General features: G+C 44.1%; 1 pseudogene across 1 annotated transcript in view; it reads right to left on the minus strand.

Annotated features, from left to right (window-relative positions):
- LOC310771872 (two pore channel protein 2-like) overlaps positions 1–24380 on the minus strand; it is a 29423-nt pseudogene extending 5043 nt beyond the window's left edge. The window contains exons 1-22 of the transcript in view: positions 24210–24380; positions 23950–24088; positions 22535–22702; positions 21206–21331; positions 20456–20524; positions 17975–18030; positions 17216–17292; positions 15472–15649; positions 14228–14344; positions 13966–14072; positions 9900–9972; positions 9544–9643; positions 9355–9420; positions 7851–7915; positions 6855–6946; positions 6287–6368; positions 3752–3841; positions 3187–3306; positions 3031–3090; positions 797–925; positions 555–595; positions 186–304 (exon numbers count right to left, since the gene is read on the minus strand). The product of the transcript in view is annotated as a two pore channel protein 2-like (transcript). The remainder of the gene's footprint in view (positions 1–185; positions 305–554; positions 596–796; positions 926–3030; positions 3091–3186; positions 3307–3751; positions 3842–6286; positions 6369–6854; positions 6947–7850; positions 7916–9354; positions 9421–9543; positions 9644–9899; positions 9973–13965; positions 14073–14227; positions 14345–15471; positions 15650–17215; positions 17293–17974; positions 18031–20455; positions 20525–21205; positions 21332–22534; positions 22703–23949; positions 24089–24209) is intronic.
- Positions 24381–24500: the final 120 nt, after the last annotated feature.

Here is a 24500-nt window from a genome sequence, read left to right on the forward strand (position 1 = left end):
GTCGTTGAGTGTCAGCGCAGCTTGAGCTTTGGACACGCAGCCATGTCCTGTACCTTGTCCTGTACCATGTCCTGTACCTTGTCCTGTACCATGTCCTGTACCTTGTCCTGTACCATGTCCTGTACCTTGTCCTGTACCATGTCCTGTACCATGTCCTGTACCATGTCCTGTACCATGTCCTGTACCTTGTCCTGTAGCATGTCCTGTACCTTGATATCCGGGATGATGCGCAGGAAGCGGAAGACGATGAGCATGTTGACCAGGCGAACCATCTCCCACAGAGACAGACTGAGTTGTTGGGTCCCTGTTGTGGTGCGTGCACACACACACACACACACACACACACACACATGCACGTGCACACATGTACGTACGTACACACACGCAAACACACACGTAGGCAGGCACGCACACACACACACACGCACGCACGCGCGCACACACACACACACACACACACACACACACACACACACACACGCATACACAGTGTCAAGTCAGGTGTGCAATCATAATATGTAAACATTTATGAAGGGAGTAAAATAGAAACCTACAATGGAAGTCTGTAGGTGGCCAATATGGTGATCTGCAGGGCCTAAATGGGGGAAATAAATGCAATGAGTGAAATTGAAATTGAATTTATTTGCATTAAAGGAATATGAAAAGTTTTTGGTAGAGTTAACAGAGACACATGGATGATTTTGGGCCAATCCCCCCAAAACTGTGTATTCCTTTAAGAACTGAGTCAAGTTAACGCGACAGTTCCATAGGTATTCAGCAGGTGCAGCCACGTTACCGTGAGCAGGATGGTGAGGAGGCCGTCAAAGATGTTGTTCCTGTAGGACAGGTAGCCTCTCCAGCCTAAGGCAAAGATCTTCAGACACATCTCCGACAGGTAGTAGATGATGAAGCAACAGTTGATCACCTGGCAGCCAATGGGGGACAGTGGGCAGTTTAGGCCGGGCTCATTCACATTCACTTCAACTCATTTGTGAAGCAGATTGTCTTAACACATTGACTGCCAGCCTTTTTTCAATGCTGTCGGTAGGTTCTGCCAGGGGGGTTTTTGAGGATTCTAGGCTCATTTTACAACAGCCGAGGATTCTTTTCTGTTAATACTTCGTGAACACCAATCATCTCAAAAGAACTAATAGAATGTGTGCTTTCTCTGTCTAAAAGAGTTAGTTTGTAGAGTTAGTAGTTATGTAAGCATTAGCAGTTGAATACAGCATGGTTTCAGCGTGAGAAAAATTATTCAGAGATAAACGGCTTTTTGTGAAATTCGATAGAACAGTCACTTTAACCATTCATTTTTGGCATCAGTAAGACCTAAACAATAGTTTTGAACAGTAATTTCCTCCATAACAGCAGGAAACTCCCCTCTGCTCAACTCCTCCCTCCGTGGGCGTTCTTCTTGGCTGCAGCGCCATGTCACAAGCACTTTCCTACCTGTGCAAATGCACTTTCTCATACTCTCGACCTCTCAAATAAATTTCTGAATAGAAATTAAATTACTCTAAATTAGAGCGAAAAAGAAACAAAAAAGAATGGGTTGAAAATCCCATTCTAAAAGCCTTTTATGGCTGTTTCCAATTTGGTGCTATTTTGCAAGGCAAAATGGCCTGCTGCACCACAAGCTTGTCACAGTCTCACTGCCCCGCTGCCGCTGTGCGGCTGTGCCTGGCCGCTCCCCGAGGAAGCCCGGCTGGACTCGCCCGCCTCCCGGAGCCCTGGCCGAGAGCTCCGATGAAGCCCCTGCGACTCTGGTCATATTTACGCTGCGTGCCTCAAAGTGTGCTCCATCCGCAATCCACCATGCAAGTTTGCAATCCCCCACAGCCAGGACCCAGGCGAAAGCGAAAGCGTTTTCGCCCCATCCATTTTCATGATAATGGCTTCCATGCTGCTGTCTTGGCTTGCTTGGCTCTCAATAGTCTGAGCACCGTCTCCACTCAGTGGGTCGGCGGAATGGATTGCACACGCCCGGCGGCTCTAACACTATAATAGGAGATGCAAAAGGGCCAGATCAACGATCCACCGTCAAAAAAAAAAAATCAATTTTTTTTTACGTGTAAACACGTCGTTGGCAGTCAACAGCTGGATATTGAAAACGTGTTAACACGTCGTTGGCAGTGAATGTGTTAAGAATGAGCAAAAACAAACGGAGAATATATTTTCCGAAAACAGGTTCTTCTCTCCAATCTGTAAAGGTGTTGAGATTACAGACGCACTAATTAATCACTGTTTGAATTTAAGCTATATAGATCTGACAACACAGACATACACACACACACACACACACACACACACACACACACACACACACACACACACACACACACACAGTGACAGAGTTGTGATTATTGTGATTAAGCTGAAATCGGCACAGAGGATTGGATTGCAGCACAGAAGCACACGCGGCGTTAATCAGTTAGTGGCCGTTCACACTATACGCCGAAGCAACGCCGAAGCCACGCCGAAGCCACGCCGAAGCCACACGCTGAAGCCACGCAGTTTCATTCCGGCGTCCTTGTTAACAGGTGAGAGCGTTCACACCGGCCGCGCGCCACGCCGAAGCAACGCCAAAGCCACACGCTGAAGCCACGCAGTTTCATTCCGGCGTCCTTGTTAACAGGTGAGAGCGTTCACACCGGCCGCACGCCACGGCGAAGCAACGCCGAAGCCGCGCTGGAGCGATCGTTCAGGATTCAGTCCAGCTTGAAGCTGCCAGACATGAAGTCAATGGGAGTTGTTGTGGGCGGGGTTCAAGGCGCGCCGAGGAGGCACTGTGTGAGAGGAAAAGAGAAGGCTTCTCGTGTGAACGGTTAGGTGTCAGTTCAGCCTGTGCCTGCTTCACGCTTCAGCTCTACTTACGTTCGGCGTCCTGTGTATACAAGGGTGGGCCGTGTAACAAGGGCTTAGACCGGCACCCTGAGTCAAGGCAGCAGAGCATGTGAGCTGAGTGTTCATCATTAACCAACTTCAAAACGTCCACATGACAAAAAAAACACAAAGAACACAGCTGCTAACCTCCATGTTGTAGTCGTTTCTCTCGGCAATGGACTTGTCAGCGTTCAACACCAGGACGGTCTGAAACACACGCAAAGGAAACATTATAGGGTATGTTAGTCAGCTTGGTCTGTGTGTGTGTGTGTGTGTGTGTGTGTGTGTGTGTGTGTAACTTACGCCTATGCAGATGACGTTGGCCAGTGCCACCGCGTTGCCGACTATAGTGAAATAGTAGTGACTGAAGACCATCTGGAGCTTCTGCAGGACTGGAGAGTTGTACTGGGGCAAGGGAGGGTGCTGTGGACACACGCACACACACACACGCGCGCACACACACACACACACACGCGCACGCACACACACACACACACACACACACACACACACACAGAGATTCAGTGGCATATATTACAGATCTCGAATTAGAGTAAATCTTGGGTTTTTTTATTTATTGAGGGCAAAACAGACGCGTTTCAGCCTTAAGCCATCATCAGTGTACATCAGAACATGTATGTACACTTATGTACGCTGATGATGGCTTAAGGCTGAAACGCGTCTGTTTTGCCCTTAATAAATAAAAAAACCTCAAGATTGACTCTAATTCGAGTGCTGTTGCCTACCTCTGTTTCTGTGATCTCCCTGCAACCTGCACCGATTGAGCTGCCTAAGACCTGGAGCTGTGCGAGCTATTCCCTTGCTGTATATTACAGATCGCAAAGTGAAATGAAATGTTAAATTGTACCTCTTTCATGCGATCTTTATCCAGCTCGTCAAACAGCTTCCTGAAGTCGTCTCGGTCCATGTAGCCCACGGTGGAGTACGGCTGCACCACCTGGAGGTGTGGGGAGGCACAAGAAAAACATAATTGACTGATTAAATGAACAAACCTAGGTGATACGTCATATCTGCAGCAGGTCGTTAAAAGATTTTAATACATCTTAAAATAATTAAATTATTATTGAAATTGAAGGTCTTAACACATTGAGTGCCAAGGACGTCTGTGGACGTCCTAAAAAAAAGTAACGAGGAGTGCCAAGGACGTCTGTGGACGTCCTAAAATCATAATTCATATTATTCCATAATTCTGCTGTTTAAGGTCGTACCTAGCCAGTGAGCATGAATCCCTTCAAGGGATCACACGGCGCCACCTTAAACATCGTCACAGGAGCTGCTCCACCCACCTCAGATCCTTTACTTTGTACAGGAGACAGCGGAGAAAGCCGTGATGAAAGTGGAAACCGATGCATGCTTTCTGCCAGAGCCGTATATATTGCTCTGTCTACAGCGAGAGTGGGCTCGGCTGCATCCGCGCTCACAACTGAGCTCTTATGCTTCTATCTATCTCCACACGATTTCCTAGAAAGGCAGCATCCGAAGCCGAACGGCCAAGCCTTTTCGTTCAGTCGCGTTTGCCAGCGCGCATCATTTCCTTGATGGGCGCTGGGATCTGTCCGGGGCAAAAACGGAGTCGAGAAAGCAAACTCTGTGCGTGTGGGAGGAGCCCGCAGCTCAGAGGTGGAGAGGGGGGGGGGGGGGGGGGGGGGGGAGAGAGGGGTGTGTGGCACACAGGCTGCACAGAAACCACACCACACGCCACCACATCAGAAAACACCAGCCAGAGTCAGTGAATGTGCTCGAAATTAGAGTGCAAAAGGTATTCATAAAAGGGACTATATCTTGGAAAGTAAAAAAAAACGACAGAAAACCCTTGAAAGTGCACTTTTTTGAGAGGCTGTCATTTCATAATGGAACTGTCTAGAAACAAAATTTCTTCTTTGGAAGAAGCAGGAGTGTTCAATGTTTCATTAAAGTCCAGCCCCGTTAATATAGCCATAATAGAAAAAATTCTATAGCTGTTTTCAACTGAATGGAAGTGAATCTGGCACAGGCTCCAGACAATTTTACTGAAGCGCTGTGGCACTCAATGTGTTAAGAAGAAAAGTAAAAAAAAACATATGAATGCCTTAAAAACGTATTACCATGTAAGTACAGGTTTCCTTGTGTGGCCTGTGCTGTACAATACTGTACTGTATGTATCTTATCTTCTTTACGAAACATAATTTGATGTCATGTCCTATAACAATCCATTTCCTGCTATGCTTTTTCTTATCCTGAACATTTATAAATTAGTTTCACAGCTTTCATTTCAAGCAGGCCCCCCCCCCATTAGTTTCCTTATGTGGGTTTTATATTTGGTCGTGAATTCCACGTAGTCTAAAAAGGTCTTTAAAAGTCAATTCAATTAGTCTCTCTCACACCTGTACCTGCAGGGGTGTTCTTCTCTCTCAGACCTGCACCTCATTCAGTGAAATACCCCTTTCAGACCGAGGTCCAACAAGGCTTATTCCCAGGTTGATTTTGTGTTTGAAAGGACAAGGGTTGATTTCAGTGTGAACGCCACCGCCCAGGTTGCTAAGAACCGGGGCGGGACAAAAGGCTAGCAGCAAGGTTAGCGTTAGCTGCAAACCGTTGCAAGAGCCTTGAGACACACACACACACCTTTCACCGCACAGTGAAGCGCTGCATTTAGGACGCGTTGTGACAGCGAAACAATATGGCGGGCTGTCCGTTTCCAGCCTGACTTACCGTAATTGGATTGAATTGATTGGATTAACCCCGTGTTGACTGACTTGGTGTGAACTGACAAAAGAAGGGTTGAATGTGGGTAAAAGCACCCCTGGTCATTGGTGTGAAAGTAGCAGTGTTGGGCAAGTTACTTTCAAAATGTAATATACTACATATTACTAGTTACTTGCATTTGAAAGTAATAAGTTACTTTACAATATTACTTTCTGTGTAGAGTAACTCGTTACTTATTACACTACTTTTGCATTACTTTCATCAAAACAACAGCAGCAGCAGAATGACATCGCCGCCCCTGAACACCCCGAAAAATAATTTCAACCACCTTGAAGTCAGTGTAAACAGTCCAAAATTCTAAATGTTATTCTTTTCCTTTGTTATTGTCATCTATAGTGGTTATTTGCATAAAAACACATAGTTTGATTAGGAAATGATTGTTTCTTTTTTAAATATGTGCTTTAATTTAATAAAATGTAACTCAATTTGTAACTTGAGTTACTTGACAAAGTAACTGGTATAATATTACCGAAATCCTATAAGTAATAAGTTACTGAGTTACTGCTAAAAGTAATATATTACATGTAATATGTTACTTTTGTAATGAGTTACCCCCAACACTGGAAAGTGGTATAAGTCGCAGTGTGTATGCAGCCCTGCCCACTCCCCCTGCTGGACAGTGTGATATAGCTGTAACCTTGATGATGGCCGCTCTGTAGTAGCTCTTCATGTGGACCCTGGACATCACCTCCAGCACCGCATCCACACGCACACGCTCTCTGATCACACACACACACACACACACACACACACACACACACACACACACGTTTGGTTCATATCAGCTGGTAGTAACAATCACCTACACCACTCGTGTTTGGTTCATATTCTGACCTTCAGCATGTCAGCTGCGTAACAGGGAGCAGCTTGCCACCAAATTGTGTTACCATTTGTTGCTATATATGGTTTTATCTTGTGACTATACGAGTGCTCCTGACTGAACTCCATTTCTATGTTACTGTTTATTCCATCAGACTGTAATGACATTATGTTAATTACTTTCGCTACAGCATTCATTAGAGCTGCACTAAGCAGAAGTAACTGTTTAAAATTCATACTCTCCAGTTTCTGGACCAGTGTGAGAAAGTCTCTTTCCAAAATCTCCTGGTTGCAACTGACAATGCCACATACCGCTAATGTAAGAACTTGTGAAAATGTGATAAAATAGCCTTCTAATTAGTCAAATCTGCGTGCGTGTGTCTTACATAGCAGCACGGCCTGTCCCCTGGCAGCTGAGGACCTGGAAAGCAGCTCTGATTCCCAGCCGCCTCCTGATGATGGACGTCTGGACTGACATCTGCATCAACACGCAGGGACAGACGGGTTAGATCAGCTGTTTTATGTCCAAAATCAAAAAGACATATTGTCCCTCTTACCTGTATATTACCTGTAGTGCTATTTATCCATCTAGAATAGATCTTACCTGTAGTGCTATTTATCCATCTAGAATAGATGGTTTTGGTGTGAGTTGGCGAGTTTTGGAGATATCGGCCATAGAGATGTCTGCCTTCTCTCCAATACAATGGAACTGGGTGGCACTCGGCTTGTGGTGCTCAAAGCGCCCCCAAAAATTACTTTTGAAAAACGTAACAATAATGCCTCTCCAGAAATCATTCCCCGGTTACTCAAGATAAGCCACAGACCTTTTTGTGAGCACTTTCATCTAGGAAATATTTTCTTTAGTCCGATATTTCCAAAACTCACCCCAATTGATCTCGATGGATAAATAGCACTACAGTTAAGAGGAGAGATATGTATTTTTGATTTGGGGGTGAACTGTCCCTTTAATTCATGGAGGAGGTGTAAGGTCGCGACATTCGTGGGAATGTGTGTAACTGTGTAAACTAGCGTGGGGCTAGCAACCCCACCCCAGAAGAACCCACTTGCTACAGAAAATGCAATAGGAGCCTGTTGGCTTTGTGTGGCTGCGGCCCTATGCTCCACTTAGGAGCCTACAGGGGGGGGGGGGGGGGAGGAGGAAGAGGAGGAAGAAGAAGAAGAAGAAGAAGAAGAAGAAGAAGAAGAAGAAGAAGAAGAAGAAGAAGAAGAAGAAGAAGAAGAAGAAGAAGAAGAAGAAGAAGAAGAAGAAGCAGTAGCCTCAACTCTCCCTGGATAATTAAAGCATCACAAAAAGCTGGGATTGAAGATGTGATGTTCCTTCAACAGCATGATCTCCTCTGGATGGAAGATGTGGGACTCACCAGTAAATATCCCCTGAACTGGTTGTAGATGATGGCCGTCAGTAAGTTCATCAAGAAATACGTTCCTGGAGAAGAAGAAGCAGAAGAAATTCCCTTTTATACACAACACTGTAAACCCTATTGTATTCAACATGTCCTCATACTGAAACAACAGAATGAGTCGGTTTACAATGACTCCCAAAACGACCGATGAGAGAAACGGTGCGTGCAGGTCATACGCCTCACGTGGGACATGGTTAATTTGAAGCATGTCACGTCGGTTAACGGTTACTTTTTTAAGCAACGAAAACAACCTGGTTAAGGTTCAAAACAGACTTCAGGAGGGTCTCTTGTGACAAGGAAGTTGAAAGACAAGGAAGTTACCGCTCCACCCATCCCACCCCTTCACCCTCATGTGTCAGCGAGCTATTTCAATAGACTGTTGTTACGGTCGCCGCTACTTCCTGGTTACAGCTCCCGACTCTGGCGTATGCACTGCACGCATGCACTTACTCACCCCACCACTAGAGGTTGCATTCGTAAACATTGATTGTTTTAACCAGCTTGAACTGTGCAATATCTGACTTATAGCCTTGTTTACAATCTAGTGTGGTTTACATATACTTTGTCTGTACATAGATATACAATTAGTATTATTATTATTTTCTCCTATACACATGTTTATAACGGTCACTCTACATCACACTTACTGTATATAATGTAAATAGCAGTTAACTTGCTTTATGTACCTTTGATCGCTGTCCTTGTTTGTGGTTTTAGCTTGTATGCATATATTTTCTTTTCCCCTTGTAAGTACATTGAGAGCAACGTATTCACCTTATGTAGCCACACCCATTTGACCCGGTTGTGTGGCCGCGTCAAAACTTCCGGCTAAAAATAAAATAAAATAAAATGGCTGCGCTGCTCCAATATCAGCAGTAACTCTGAATTAACTAATAATTTAGCCAATTGTATGTAACATACCAAATAAAAGCAAACGGCAATGTCTAAGAATGCAACGCCATGTAACTGGCTCATTAAGTCTCGCATTCCAGGGAATTACGTTAACGTCTGCGGGTCTTATGGACGTAAGTGGCTCGAGCGCTCGGAGGAGAGAAAACTATCTGAAGCTTTCTTTGTTGGAGTCCAGGTATGTTTTACAAGAAAGTGCTCGTCATTGTCGACGATAACGTTATCTGACCTGGCTAACAGTGGATACTCGCTTGCTTGCTGTGTACCGAGCTCAAAGTAGTAGGCTACGTTCTTTATTTTACCCCCTGCACTGTCCGCTCCAAAAACAACTCTCTTATTTTGCGCCGTGACCGCCGGAAGTGTTAACAGGACCCGGAAGAATTTGGCCCACTGTAAGGTCTGAACATAAGGTGAATCCCGGAGTCAAATTCCTTGTATGTCTACATACTTGGCCAATAAAGCGGATTCTGATTCTGATTGAAAATCGACCAATGCGGTCGTCTTCCTTGTGATGATGACGGTGACGATGTACACAATAATGATCAATGCTTACCAATCACACTGAAGGTGATGAAGAAGATGGAGTAGGCCCTGTTTAAGGAGTAGGCAGGGATCATCACTGTAACAGGACAAAACAGACGGCTTTAAGACCGTGGTTCAGTTCTGAAGCAGCACAGAATATCAAACAGTTCCAATTTAAGCGCTAGGTGTTTGGATCATCTGAGCGCTGGAGCAGCGGTACCGTCTGGGTTGTTGGCCGTGGTGAGCAGCACCAGCAGAGAGGTGAGGGAGCGAGGCAGGTCTTTGAAGTACAGCTCCCACTCCCCGTTCTTCTTCGGATCCTGGAGGCCACAGAGAGGACGAGAAGAAGACGGACGGAGATGGAGATAATCATTTGAGACGTTGAAAAGGAATTATTGAATTAGTTTATGGCCCCCTTATCACAAGCATTTCTCAAAGGGCTTCACATAAGCGTCATCACAGTCACAATGCTACATGATATATCGACACACAACCTAAGTTACATAGATCATACATCATATACTATACATTTGACTAGCGTGGTGGTGTGGGCGTGGTCAGGTCAGGTGAGCTCACCTCCGTCTTAACAAACAGCAGCATGCCGATCATGGTGAAGAGGCAGAGGTGCACCGCCAGCAGCAAGATCGCGCTGCAGATACACACACACACGCATGCACACACACTAGGGGTGCACCGATCACGTTTTTTGCCACCGATCACCGATTGCCGATCACCTATGAGAAATATCTGCCCAACCGATCATCGACCGATCACCGATTACCGATTACCGATCACCGATATATATATACGCCCTGGGGTGTCCGTAAAAACACGAGGCAGGAGACAGATGGGAGTTCAACCGTTTAGTTGTCAGTTCTCTTCAGTACAGTACAGCAGTATAGGCTCTTTACAGCATTATGACAGGAATAGTAGGATTGTGTGTGGTCTGGAAAAAGGAGGCAATAAAATATACAAACAGGTCAGTAACCAAGCTTGCTGTTATATAGGCCAATTATAGTGATAATTAACAACTAATAATATATAAATGATAATTAGGTAAACTGTAAGTCAGTTACTCTTAAACACCAGTCTTGAACCATGACTAAAGCCAAAGAGCTCCCACTCATAGAACCGGGGTTATGCACAATAACCGTCATACATTGGGATCCGCATCGAACGAACATCAAAACGACCCGCCCATCGAGGCCGAGTTACAGTGTTATAATTAGCAGCACTATGAGTGCGATCTACATAATGGTGACAGGGTTACATGACGGGAGAAACAACAGAATCACAAGCTACACACCAGCTAAACTCCATCTGAGTAGTGGCATTAATTAGCGCAACAGACAATCAAACGGCAAATGCACGCAACAAACGTTATTGCAATGATTGCAGGTAGATCGATCTAAAACCAAAAGGGAATGCAATACAGGAATATTAACATAATAATGACTTACTGGTTGGTCATATACGCACACATGGAAGAAGGGGATTAGAACATGTTCAACTGATGTTCAAAGAAAGGAAGAAAGTCCGTCTGAACGGAGCGCACATCCACATACTCAGCCGCACACTTTCGCTTCCTTCAAAGTGCCCGCGGGAACATCAATGCTTGCGTGGAAATTGTCTGTGTGTGCGCGTGCACTACCCCGACTACCACCGTGTCAATCTGGGACTTTAATACACACGGACTTAACAGCATGCAAATGCCTCGGTAGGCGGGAGGACTGGAGGTAACTTCTCTCTGCTGAGGCTGCTCTAATCACCAGCTGATTTGTGTGATTCAAAGACGCAAGGGGTGTGTTGACAGTCTGGTGCAGTGTGTGCATGGAGGTGAGTACACTGATGAAAGCAAAGCGTGTGCTTTGCAACACAATGATATAAACGTTAGAGCACAATATGAAAGTTAAACGATAGACATTGAAGACATGAAAATGGGCTGCCTCATGTTTCTCACGTGCAGCATGATCGGCTATGCGATCGGCAACATTAAAGGAATATCGGAAACAGCAGATCACATATTTGAGGTCCAAATCGGCCGATACAGATTGCGTGTCGATCGATCGGTGCACCCCTAACACACACGCATGCACGCACACACACACACACACACACACACACACACACACAAGCACGCACAAACACACACGCACGCACAAACACACACGCACAAACACACACGCATGCACGCACAAACACACACACACACACGCACGCACAAACACGTACACGCATGCACACACAGAAAAGGTTGAGGTTGATTCAGGGTAGAACGAACAACAGGTCAGGCTATGCAGTGAAGCCAGAGTATCTCATTATGTGTCTTGTTGGGTCAGGCTATGCAGTGAAGCCATAGTATATCATTATGTGTCTCGTTGGGTCAGGCTATGCAGTGAAGCCAGAGTATCTCATTATGTGTCTTGTTGGGTCAGGCTATGCAGTGAAGCCAGAGTACATCATTATGTGTCTTGTTGGGTCAGGCTATGCAGTGAAGCCATAGTATATCATTATGTGTCTCGTTGGGTCAGGCTATGCAGTGAAGCCAGAGTATCTCATTATGTGTCTTGTTGGGTCAGGCTATGCAGTGAAGCCAGAGTACATCATTATGTGTCTTGTTGGGTCAGGCTATGCATTGAAGCCATAGTATATCATTATGTGTCTCGTTGGGTCAGGCTATGGGGAAGTGAGAATGCTCTCAACTCAAGTAGATGCTTGGTTTTTCACTTGACGAGTGGTAAAATGTGATTTAAACCGACTGTAGTAAGAAGTTCGGCGGTCTGCATTTTTTGTATTTAGTTCCTTTAGGTTCACACACTGTTCTGTCAAATTATAAGCCAATCAGGTCTGCAAAACAAAAGTCACATGACTCAGAAGTAACTCGATCATTGGACAGAGTTTTAGTGACCTGTCATTCTGCCAGGTTAGAGATTTTGCCAGTGGAGGGGAGGGATTCAAAACAAACCTGTAACTTTAGCTACATGTAGGCATAATGGACTAGTCTGTGCGCATAATGGACTAGTCTGTGCGCATAATGGACTAGTCTGTGCTGTGTTGCTCTTCTTCGTTGGTGTTCACACAAATTAAGAACACATACTGTATGAGCATCTGTCCAGACTTCATTGTTATGCAAGGCTTTCCAGGTATGGGGAAATGCTGGCTGTCAGCTGTTTCCTGATACCAGTAAAGCCTGCCTTAAGGCTGGCTCACACTACAGGATTTTCGGGCCGATTTATGCCCGATTCACCCCTCCCGAGAATCGGAGGAGAAATCTGGCCTGGCAGCTTGCCAAGCTTGGTCGGGCCCGACGTTCGGCACCGATTATCTTGTAGTGTGAGCTGTTTGCAGATCCAATCTTAAGCCTCCCGATCTGCTCAAAGCCTCATCGGGGTCGTCCCGATCATATCAAACATGTTTGATATTTAGGACTGAAAATCTGCGCGAATACATCATTCTGCTGCTGCGCGAGACTCCCGTCGTTAATTGACGCGGCTCATTTGATGCGCTGCACTGCAGGCATTATAGGCTACCAAATACCAACAGCACAGAACCACGAGTATTTGGGGGAAAATGTCACTCATTTATATCACAATGAATGACCAATGAATAAAAAGTTGTTATATCGTAGTTTTGAGCCCCTGCCAGTCAGAGGCTGTAATCTACCTGTCTATCAGCCAGGCAGTGTGGGGGGAAAAGGCATTGCTGCTGCGGGAAGCAATCCAGTCTATCCAAACTTTTGCCGATCTCATGACATGCAGCAGGGAAATATATGTTGGTAGGCCATGTGTTTGTGTTCTCACTTGTACAGACAATAGAGTCGCGTTGTTTACACGCATGCTAACTACCGTGAGATTCATTTGTTTGGCGAGACGGGCATGAAAATGAGGAAACGAGAGAGAGAGGTGAGGTGGGGGCGGAGCGCTTTGGTCACTGCTGGAACCCCAAAAACGAAACAGGTTCGTATGGCCGGGCATCAAGGTGATTATCCTGCCGATAATCTTAATAATATCCTGTAGTGCGTGGTGCGCCACATTTACAAATCTTGTAGTGTGTGCATGTTTGAGATTCTAGGGAAGATAATCTGGGAAGATTCTCCTGTAGTGCGTGTCACAGCCAGATTTCAAAATCGGCTAAGATTGTCAGAATCCTGTAGTCTGAGCCCAGCTTTAGGCGTTGGTGTCGTTGTATGTTGTCACTCCTAACACATTACACAGAGACGCATTTTCAGGCGTCTTGGTGCCGTGAACTGAAGGAGGAAATGCTCCAGATTTTGCATTAAAAAACTGCACTGAAAATGTTATCAACCTAGTATTATCAACTCCATTTGAATTAATATGAACTTTTTTTTTTTAATCTTTTCAAAAGTACAGACTCTAGAAAATGAGTTTTGGAAGCCAGACATCTGAGCAGCAGCAGGTTATTTTGTGATATGAGACAGTAAAAGCATGTGTGTGTGTGTGTGTGTGTGCGTGTGCGTGCGTGTGCGTGTGTGTGTGCGTGTGTGCGTGTGTGTGTGTGTGTGTGTGTGTGTGTGTGCGTGCGTGCGTGCGTGCGTGCGTGCGTGCGTGTGTGTGCGTGTGTGCGTGCGTGTGTGTGCGTGTGTGTGTGTGTGCGTGCGTGCGTGTGTGTGCGTGTCAGATACCTGGCGATCTCAGGCAGTGTCCTCTTGATGCACTTCAGCGTCTTCTTCATCAGGGAGGAGTTTTGCAGGAGGAAGAATGGCCGGATGAGTCTCCGCACTCTCACTTTCTGATCGGTACAATTGAGAGGTCACAGTTTCATACATTTTAGGATCAACTTTAGGAATGGACTCCATATTTTATAATTGCTCTTAACTTATTTGATGTATTTCATCCTCTCTCATGCTTTATGTTCACGGTGTCCCGCATCACACACAGCCTCACCTCGTCACACACCATGCTGACGGATAACACCCAGTCCATGACGGAGGCCGAGATGACGACAGTGTAGCCGATCAGCCACTTGTTCTTCCTGAACTCCTCCCAGCCAATCAGATAGCTCTGAGGACAAACACAGATGCGGTGAGGTTCTAGTTCAAAATAGAGAAACAATTAGGACTACACAATAATGACCTGTGCCAAGTTGCATAGTCTTAATTCATCTGATAGGTTGGTCTGAGGAGGAAGCTATACCTTCACCCTTGAGTGCTGCCCAGTACAGTTTGATAATGGTGGCCAGTGGTCGGGCATGGATGAAGTATCAGTGTACTTTGCTCAGAGTTGGCGAGGAAGGGGCCACTATTTCTTAGGCAGAGGTGAACAGCAACTGATAACCGTACGATCGCTAACGTAACCAGTTAAACCAGTTAACCAGACACCCAGCTAAACAGGTGGAACGCTTCCAAGTTGAAGCAACAAGAAGATGTCATGCTGGTTTTATATGTCTTCTGAAATCATGTGACCGTGGCATAATATCATTTGATACCAACATTTAGAAAACTGCTATTGAGCGTTGACTGAAAGTGTTGGTCAAAGTGATACATTATTAAATGTAAGTCACCAAACTATCAGCTCAGACGGAACACTTGTCCTGAATGTGTGTTTAAAAAAAAATAGCGTTCACATAGAGAGGCAAAGTGACCGCCTACTTCCTGCTTCAGCACTGTACCAGGGATTTTCCTCCGCCATTTATTTTCCCATAGACATTTCGTAAAATGCTTATAAAAAATGTTTTACTTGTTCAAACCAAACGGTTCAGATCTATTTAGAAACAGGAGAGACCACATAACATTTCACTCGGACCAAAACGTAAAAGAATTGCCGATTTAAAGAAAATATTCTTTCGATGTAGTTTTTTTAAGTTTTGGTCAGAGTGAAACGTTCTATGGTCTCTCCCAACTCTAAATATAGCTGAACCATTTGGCTTGACGAAGTAAAACTATTTTTATAAGCATTTTTTCAAAATGTCTATGGGGAAATAAATGGCGGATGAAAATCTCTGGTACAGTGCTGAAGCAGGAAGTAGGCGGTCACTTTGCCTCTCTATAAAGTTCTGCCAATCGATCCTTGCTCTCCACAAGAGCAAATTTAGACTGACTGAAGCAAAGGTCTGGCAGGTGAAAGGGAATTGGATCTGGAGGCCCACCTTGGCAGCGAGGTCGAGGGAGAAGATGAGGAGGCAGACTAACCTTGACAGCGAGGTCGAGGGAGAAGATGAGGAGGCAGACTATCTCGATGCTCTCCGTGAGGCCACAGGGAGGCTGCCAGCGCGGCGCCACCAGCCGCAGGTCCGAGGACAACGACATGGACGACGGCCGCTCCACGAACGCCAGCGCCAACACCACCGCTATGGTCAGACCCAGGCCCCTGGGGACAGTGGGCGGGGAGACAGCGATGGGATGGACATCGGAACATACCGTATTCTTTCTGAGTGACACTCAACTTGATGCGGAAACTAGTCAAAGAGCAGGTTTAGATTTGACTTGCACACATTAACTGCTGGTTATGTGTAAATACGGTCTTTAATGCAAATGAAAAAGTTTTAATGGGGTTGATATCATTCTTCAAAGTTAGTTTAACCTTCTCCTTCTTTTTAAGACTTCACAACTTCATGAATGGTCAATTATGTTAGTAATTGGGAGTAGTATTGTAAATTGAGGCATGAGGAATGCGAGATTCGTTCTCAACTGCAGGATGTGTTCCATTAAGGACATGATTAAATATCCTACAATCAGCAAATAACTATCATAAATCATTTGTGATTTACAGTATATACTAAAGACACAGCTGCGGTACTTTCAATGTGCACGCACGCACGCACGCACGCGCGCGCACGCACACACACACACACACACACACACACACACACACACACACACACACACACACAGCGTTATTCAGATAGAACTCAAGCATAAGTGACTTCAAAAAGGATTATGGTAAAGATTACAGGGGATTTAAAAGACAAATCTTCGTACACTGTTATACTGCATTAACAGTCTGTAATGTTATATCTACTGTATTATACTTTGATGTTCATGTGCATTCTAGCAGTAACTGTGACCACTTACCCTCAACCTGCCTCATAACCAGTGTTGGGTGTAACTCATTACAAAAGTAACATATTACATGTAATATATTACTTTTAGCAGTAACTCAGTAATATAACTTATTACTTATAGGATTTCAGTAATATTATACCAGTTACTTTGTCAAGTAACTCAAGTTACAAATTGAGTTACATTTGATTAAATCAAAGCACATATTTAAAAAAGACACAATCATTTCCTAATCAAACTGTGTGTTTTTATGCAAATAACCACTATAGATGACAATAAGAAAGGAAAATAATAACATTTAGAATTTTGGACTGTTTACATTGATTTCAAGGTGGTTGAAATTATTTTTCAGGATGGTTCCGGGGCGGCGATGTCATTCTGCTGCTGCTGTTATTTTGGTGAAAGTAATGCAAAAGTAGTGTAATAGGTAATGAGTTACTCTACACAGAAAGTAATATTGTAAAGTAACTTATTACTTTCAAATGAAAGTAACTAGTAATATGTAGTATATTACATTTTGAAAGTAACTTGCCCAACACTGCTCATAACTACTTCAGTTAGTGATATCCTACATTTCCCAGAATGCATTTCGACAACCCCCAGGGAAGGGGCGTGAACGTGTTGCAGTCTTGGAATTCCAATGGGTGGGGAGTTTACTGTACTCAGCAGCTGGTGTAGTAAAACATATATTATGGTCATTTTGTGATATGGGGCAGGAAAAATCAGACTTATTTCACTTTTAAACCCAGTACAATTTAATAAACAACACCACCCCTGCCCCCTGGCCGCCTGAGCAGTTGTTAGAAATTGTGAACCACGGCACAGAGAAGCTAGAGGCTAACAGAGAGAAATGAGTAGAATGACTGCAACTTACCACTGGAATATCTTTGAGTAGTACCACCGATACAGACGCAGCGATCTGGCATCGACCCGGTGGTTGATCGACCGATACTGTACAAGTTCAACAAAAAACAGCACAGAGTACAAGTCTGTTTAGATATTATGATTATGATTGTTATGATCGGCACCGTATATATTTGACCCATTGACGTGCCTAACCCCAGTCAAAACATTATATTATGTCATGTGTGCAGTGTTGGGGGTAACTCATTACAAAAGTAACATATTACATGTAATATATTACTTTTAGCAGTAACTCAGTAATATAACTTATTACCAATAGGATTGCAGTAATTTATACCAGTTACTTTGTCAAGTAACACAAGTTACAAATTGAGTTACTTTTTTTTTTATATATATATATCAAAGCACATATTTAAATAAAGATATAATAATTTCCTCATCAAATTGTGTGGTTTTTATGCAAATAACCACTTAGATGACAATAACAAAGGAAAACAATAACATTTAGAATTTTGTACAGTTTACACCGACTTCAAGATGGTTGAAATTATTTTTCAGCATGTTTCCGAGGCGGGGATGTCATTCTGCTACTGCTGTTATTTTGGTGAAAGTAATGCAAAAGTAGAGTAATAAATAAGTCTACACAGACAGTAATATTGTAAAGTATAACATATTACTTTCAAATGAAAGTAACTAGTAATATGTAGTATCTTACATTTTGAAAGTAACTTGCCCAACACTGCATGTGTGCGTCTGGTCATGCCTTTACCTGTATGGCATCTTCAATGAATATGACCGCTTGCTGGATGTAGAGGGACTCGTCATCTGTGAGAAACAGTTTGAGAAGCATGACCATCTCCAACATCACCAACAAATACTGTCAGACAAACAGTCCAGGCCAGAGCTGCTGCAGCGCGGAGATGTTTGTCCCTAGAACTGGTTGGATCAGGACCTGAGAAGATCAAGTTTCTTGGGGCTATTTAGGAGAGCTTAAAGACAAGCCGGGGTCTAAACTACAGCTACAAAATAAATAAATAAACATCTGGAAGGGTTGAAGTCCACTCAACTCCAAGGGAAAGCAAAGCTACTCTTATGAATAAAGAACTATACTCATATAATCAAAATGAATAGAATACTATGCTAACATCACAGGAAACTTGAAAGCTTCAAAATATCATCGAGCATAATGGAGTAAAGCAAATATACATAAGAAATACCATACTATAAGGCTACCATAAGCTCATTATTAAGTACCATGGACAAAATACAAGTCCCTATATTGTGGGAATATTATAATGTACTATAACACAGGTGGCCACTGAATGGCTTGTTGTTTTAAGCATAAAACCAATATAATGTGATACTTCATTGATATTGGTAGTTAAATAAGCTCTATAATAATTTTTATATATAATATAAAAATATTACTCTCCCCTCCCTCCACAGAGAGCTCAGAGAGTCAGAGTCTGGAGCTGGCTGGGATTCAGTGTGTTGCTCAAGGGCACTTCAGTAAGGGAGTGTTGTCAACATGGGGATTTGAACCCTTGTCTTTTCAAGTCTCTCTAAGCACACATATACAATGTCTGCTGATTAACCAATCCCTATAGAAGGCTTAAAATCAAATGTATAGCACAGTTCATACAACAGTGTAGCCCAAAGCACTTTAGAAGAAGGAGCTTAGGAGCCTACAGCGAGGAGGACAGTGGTGTAGTCCCAATGTAACGCGTGGGAACGGCGTTCCCATACTTCTCCAAGGGGTGTTTTGTGTGTGTCAGTGTGTGTGCATGTCGAGCCAATAAAACGAGTGAAACTTGACAACGTTGTCATTCGTCCTATATTTAAGGTGGCCTGAATTATTCACACAGCATCAACTCGCAGCTTGAAGAGAGAAGGAAACATTCCACCTTAACTATATTTAAGGTGGGCTGAATGATTCACACAGCATCAACTCACGGCTTGAAGAGAGAAGGAAACATTCCACCTTAACTATATTTAAGGTGGCCTGAATTATTCACACAGCATCAACTCGCAGCTTGAAGAGAGAAGGAAACATTCCACCTTAACTATATTTAAGGTGGGCTGAATTATTCACACAGCATCAACTCGCGGCTTGAAGAGAGAAGGAAACATTCCACCTTAACTATATTTAAGGTGGGCTGAATTATTCACACAGCATCAACTCGTGGCTTGAAGGAAAAGGAAACATTCCACCTTAACTAGCTACAGCGCGGGGGAAACCTCAGTTTAATAAAAGCTATACTGAAACATACTGGCTTTTTCAGCATCAAAATATTTTTTTTTCCACCAGTACCTCACTATAACAAGTAAAGATGAAAAAGGCAGCCAAACATCCTTTAATTTTTCGGACCAGCTGCTAAAAAGGTACGTTTACAAGCATGAAGAAACAATGTTAAAAGCGTGTTTCTTTTCAACGCGGTTGAATCAAAAGTTAGCGTTAATCACCCCATTGCAATTTGCATCGCCAGATGCCAGTTGTGCAACTTGTGTGATCGCTGGTTGAGAGATAGTTTAGCTGTTTGTGTTGATAACTGAGTCTGCTCTGCTGTGCCCATATACATATTTTAGTTTCAGAGCTGCAAATGTCACGGGCTTCTGCAGTGTTTATAGAGGACACAAGTTAGTCGTGTGTCAGTGACAGTGGTTTGCAGCACTTGAGGAATCCGTGAGTTTGCTCATTTAATTCGTTGATATAAGCGATTGCCCCCTGAACGATTAATTAATGAATAGGCTGCGTGAACGTTAGCGTGTGTGCGTGCGGGGGGGGGGGGGGGGGGGGGGCGCTTTGTTGGGACCTGTGCGTGTGCAGGTGTTCCCCATATAGGTGCGTTCCCCCACTTCTCTAGATAGCACTACACCTCTGACACACACACACACACACACACACAGAGAGAAAGAAAATTCAACATTATGTATTAAGAGCTGACCTGGGGTCAGCTCAGGGAATGTACGGTTTCATGATGAATGTCACCTCACTGTATCCCTTGTGCCATAACTATGCCAGAGGTCGCGTTGTCAGAGTGTCTCAGAGAGGTCTATGGAAGCTCTGACTTACCAGATAACCTGTTGCCTAACTCCTAATGTCAGCACATTCTCTACTATGTCCTCGGAAGATACGTAAGACACTGGTCCAATCTGACACACACACACACACACTCGCGCACGCACACGCGCGCACACACACACACACACACACACACACACACACACACACACACACACACACACACACCTGTTGTCCTCCATAGCAGGTGCAGGTACAGATGGCTCCCAGGTATTCCTTCTGCCACTGATTTCCCACCTGGTACATTTTGCCGTCGTCGTAACACGTGGACTCATCTGGAGGACATGCATCAAAGACACAATATTGCATCAAGATGAATAATGCTGGAGTACACAAACCAATTTGAGATCATTAAGGAACCATAACAAACGAAAGACACGTTAACAGTAACACTTGTGATACAGGATGAGTGTGAACCACCAGCGTGTGTATCTATTTGTTTCTGAACTTTGTGTCCATCAAAACGGATGGAAATCTGCCGGAGACGGGCGCGTCATCAGCGCTGCCTGACAACAATGGACAGCTGTCATTGAAAATGAATTGAAATGTGTGTGTGTGTGTGTGATAATTGCTAGGCAATAATAATATATGATAATAAGTTGATTATTTAACGTGCTTACATGAACCATATTGTGATATACAGTATATTGATATCGAGAAAGATCCTTATGATTATCGTGATATTGATTTCAATTGTATCGCCCAGCCCCAGTATACCCTATTTGTCCTGTTCTCTCCCTTCTCTCTCTAACATAAGATTGTTTATTAATAGTGCTTAGCTAGACCTAGCTAGTCATATTCTCTGTAAAGCCCTCCAAGACATGCTTGTTGTGAAGTAGGGCTTAAAATAGACTTGACTTGTGTGTGTGTGTGTGTGTGTGTGTGTGTGTGCGCGTACGTGTACCAGTCTTGACTTACGTGGCTCGCATTTGAATTCTCCCTTGCCATTACCCAGGCAGGTGCAGCTCATCATGTGACCGTTCTCCGCGTGGCGATCCCATTTCTCGCCGATACGGTAGTTGTTGCCATTGTCATGGCACCACTCTGAAGGAGGGAGGAAGAAGAAAAAGAGACAGAGAAAGAGAGAGAGAGGATCAAGGGAGTGTGGGGAGAGAAGGGTGAAAGAGGAGTAGATAATGATGTAAGGGGAGAAGATATTATTTAATGAGAGCGTCCCCCAAACCTAAATTCTGTTTCAAACGTTTCCCGTTCCCACTGAGGAGAAAGACTCACATCATAGTCACACACAGAATGTGACACAAGGTACTGTAATGAACATTCCCATTCTGCAACACACATTTCTATCCACATATTTTAACATCACATCCTCCACAATGAACCTACATTCGCAAAATCACTCCTGATGTGGAGGAGAGAGTACATTAGTTCCCAGTGGAATAGAACCCATCGCGCACGTACACGCACACATACCCAGTCCATGCGATTACCTTGAATATATGACTTTCATATTCAATTGCTCGTCTCAGTTTTTGGTATCGTCAGGTTATCGATATGGACAATACAAAAAACAGACCGAGGCTGGCCAGTTAGCTTAGCTTAGCTAGCAGCTATCCCCTCTTACTGCAATGTTTTCACTGCTGCTTACAAACATGGCAGAGAGGCTAACATGGGCAGACCACAGGCAGAATATATTGAGTTTCCATACAGTAGCCTATATGATATACAGGGTATGGAAATCACCATACCGATATTATGAATAATATATATAAAATAATGTATAGAACTATATCATTGCACATTATAGTATATCCGATACAAAAATAGAGAGCAATTTACTGTAAATTAACAATTTAATTATTGCCTGCCAAGGCTGCCCATGCTCAGATTATATTACTGTGTTGCTCAGCATAGAATATTACAGTCCATGTTCTATGCAGTTTTGCACTATAGTGAAGGAATTTATAAAATGCAATAAGTATCAATCAAAAAAGCTTTTTAATTAGATACAATTTTGGTTCTCCTGATCCATATAAGACCTATCAGCACCAGGATGTAGATGTTCAGATGCTTTGTCCATATACTATTGCCAGATCGGGGGGTCCACCATGCTAATGCACGTGCTTCCATTCCTCACTTTCAGCCCAATCAATGAAATTATACAAAATCTGAGACATATTCATTCCTCCACTTTATATAAATTCCTCAAGTAAATCACATAGAATCATTGGACTTCTATGGTGTGTCTGCAAAGCATGCTGGGATGGGGTTAGTAAAGCTGCCACTCACTGGATGAATCACACCTAAAATGGCCGCTGCCCAGGCCCAGGCAGCGGCACCACAGCTTGAAGCCCGTGTCAGACATGCGCTCCCACTCGGAGCCCACCTCGTGGTAGGTGTGTGTGAACGTGTCGTAGCACACGTCGCGGTTGCCAGACATGGGGAGGTCACCTGGGACTAACGGTGCAGCCACATCTACACGTCATTTGACCCGGGCTGACGCTTGGCTCTATGGACGCTTGACGCTTGGTGGGCGTGGAAATCCGGAAGCAGCAGCTAGCTCCCAAGCTAGCTGCTGCTAGATTTACTTTGCTTCTTTGAAAATTGGTGTTAGAGAGGAAGTGGAAGAGGACAGGAAGGGTAGGATAGGTCCTAGGACGAGCTCAATTGGCTAGCTTTGTACTTTGTCAAATTCCACCCCGCCCCCTCTGTTGCCCACTGTCGCTTCACAAACCTGCTACGCGTCGCTTGGTCTCCCAGCATGCTTTGCGAGGCGTCGAGCAGCATGTTCCAATACAAAGTGGATGGGCAGTAGCGTCAGCCCGCGTCAAATGACGCGTAGATGTGGCCGGGCCGTAAGAGGGTGGAAGGAAGAAAAAAACTCTGTTTACAAATGTATCCATTCCATGTGCTTTACCGTGGCCTGACTTGTTCTTCCTGCCACCGAGGGAGAGAGAACATAGTCGGGAATTAGTTTTATTTGCCCCAAATAATTACAGTAAATTCAATAGAGCTCAACAGTCACGTGACTTTCCGTGACGTTTCCAGCCCCGGAAGTAAGTTCCCCCATTCATTTTCTCCATAGATATTTGAAAAAGAAAATCCTTATATGATGAGTTTTAAGGCTGGAACCAAGCCAACCCGTGACTTACTGTATCTTGAGTGACCATAAAACATTTCAGTTGGAGCAAAAACCAAAAATGGCAAAGGCGGAAAAAATAAAATAGTCGTCTCTCCCCCCCCAAACTCGTTCTATAAGGATTTTTCTAAATGTCTAATGGAGAAAATGAATGGAGGAATTCACTTCCGGGGCAAAGAATGTCACGTGACTGTTCAGCTCTATACAACTATCAATGCAATGGCTATAAATGTAACACTACGCAATCAGCATTATAATTAGCGCAATATACTGTAAATGCCATGTATTATTATTATTATTATTTATAGTAACATTAGACAAGCAACTAACTTTGCTGTAGCTAAAGCATTTACTATAGATAAATGCATATCAAACTCAAGCTTTACGAATTGGCCTGTATAATAAACAAAATGGAGGACATTACAGCCACAGATAGAACTAATCTAATCAAAATGAGAATGAAGCACTGTTCAGCGTGCTTTGCTTCCATGTCTAACACGGTGAAATAGAAGAGAAATCATCTCAGCGTGCGCTTGGTCTTTGTCAGTGTGGACTACTTCTTTACCAGCATTGCCAGCGGTGATAACTTCCTCCAGAACCTTCTCTTTAGCCCCGCCCCTCATGGCCTCTACTATCACATTATAGGACGCTCCAGATGTCAGTCCAATCAATGTGGCACTGGTGGACGTGCCAGGAAGACGCATCTATATGGAAAGGGTAGAGAAAGTGATTAGAATGTGTGTGTCCACGTGCGATTACGTGTGTGTGTGTGTGTGTGTGTGTGTGTGTGTGCATGCGCGCGTGCGTGCGTGTATGCGTGTGTACCTGGAAGTCCCTCTCCTCCAGGTGTGTGATTGGGTTACAGGACACCACATATTCGGAGCTGTGAGGGATTGGTTGCCAGGAGATGATTGTGATTGTCTGCGCTTCTTGTGGCAGCTCTGTCTCATTGTCGGGGAAACCAAAGGGCAGACCCGGCAGAAGACCCTCGCTCACCTGCAGGACCAAACACACAGTGAGCAGGGCTGTAGTGGGGGAAAAGGCTATGTCATGCCCTTATAAAAAAGGTGGATAAAACTATAAACTTCAGTCACCCACGAGACTAGATACAGTAGA

Source organism: Poromitra crassiceps (genome assembly GCF_964638095.1).
Source record: "Poromitra crassiceps genome assembly, contig: HAP1_SCAFFOLD_1415, whole genome shotgun sequence".
Lineage (NCBI taxonomy): Eukaryota > Metazoa > Chordata > Actinopteri > Beryciformes > Melamphaidae > Poromitra > Poromitra crassiceps.